Source organism: Nyctereutes procyonoides, unplaced genomic scaffold, assembly GCF_905146905.1.
Source record: "Nyctereutes procyonoides isolate TBG_1078 unplaced genomic scaffold, NYPRO_anot_genome, whole genome shotgun sequence".
NCBI classification, from domain to species: domain Eukaryota; kingdom Metazoa; phylum Chordata; class Mammalia; order Carnivora; family Canidae; genus Nyctereutes; species Nyctereutes procyonoides.
Window position 1 is genome coordinate 71,641,361 of NW_026575125.1, and position 1,414 is coordinate 71,642,774.

General features: G+C 34.7%; 1 pseudogene; it reads right to left on the reverse strand.

Moving 5' to 3' along the window:
• Positions 1-1,017: 1,017 nt before the first annotated feature.
• On the reverse strand, positions 1,018-1,143 carry LOC129519021 (U4 spliceosomal RNA; annotated as a pseudogene).
• Positions 1,144-1,414: the final 271 nt, after the last annotated feature.

Consider the following 1,414-nt stretch of genomic DNA (forward strand, 5'->3'; position numbering starts at 1 on the left):
GCCAGAGAAGTAATTCTTCCATATGCTAGTAGAAGAATCCTAAATTGCAGTATAAAGGTAGGCAGCTGTTTAATGACAGGAAACTTTATTTCTGTACCCCTCAGATAAAATCATTTGGAAATTGTGCACTGAACATTCATATTTAGACCTGACAATAAATTGAGTTTATTCAACTTATCATAGATTATCAATATGTGCAATGAATATTAGCCCTCCAAATAAAAACTGAGACTTACTACCCAGCATCAAAATTCAGGATTCAGAGTTAGAAAGACAATCCACTTGAACATAAGGTGAACAATTCACCCTATGTCAACTAGCTTATGTTCTATTTGGCCAACTTATAATAAAAACCACTAAAAGATACGAGAATGTGGTACCTAGGGTTGGGGAAGTATTGATATAATCATTAACAATTATTTGGGCAACCAGATAATCCAAAGTCTACAAATTAATCTTCAATATATATATACACTCTCAGAGCCCTATTTAGGTCATAAATGGATCAGAACCAAGACTTTTAGAAACAATATCCAAATATGAATCCTACCATATTGTGTCATCCGTTGTGCCTATAGCCTTCAATATTATCCAACTATAGTAGTAATTATTGCTGGTTTATCTGTTATTTTCTAATCAGTAGAGTAGCACAAAGGGATAGAGGTGAGGTTCCCATGGGAACCATATGCTGGTAAAAATATCATTAAAGTCGCATCATCAGGACTTAGCTATTCATCTAAGCAAGTGACACCAATGTGATGTGAAAATGACAAAACTGACCCACCAGCAATTGGACATGAACTCTGTGTTCGGTTTTTGTTTTTGTTTTTGAGTTGTAAAGAGAAGATAAATTGATTCATCTCTAGTCTCTCACTCAGGATGCTGTTACCAAGGAAACTATCACTTTTATAAGAAGATTGCATGGTTTAAGGGTAGAAACTGGCATCTTCTGTACATATTATTGCTTAAATATTGTCTTGAAAAACACAAAATAAAACTTTCAAACTAGAGCAATTCTGTATTTACACCCTAGCATTGAAAAAAGACATGCCTATCCAAATTAAATTAGGAAAAGTTTTCAATTAGCAATAATCGCACCTTAGATAAACTTCATTGGCTATGATACTGCCACTGCAAACAAAGGGTAGTGGAAGAGGAGGCGGGTGGGGGAATGGGGGACTGGGTAATGGGCACTGAGGAGGGCACTTGATGGGATGAGCGCTTGGTGTTATACTATATGTTGGCAAAATGAAATTCAATAAAAACAAAAACAAATTAAGAAAGAAACCTAAAGTTTACGGAGAAAACAAACAAACAAAAAAACCCACCAAATAGAAATTGCTTTATGAAATAATGATATCTATGATATTTAGAAAACTTGCACAGTTTATGTTAATCCAAATGGCTGGGCTTT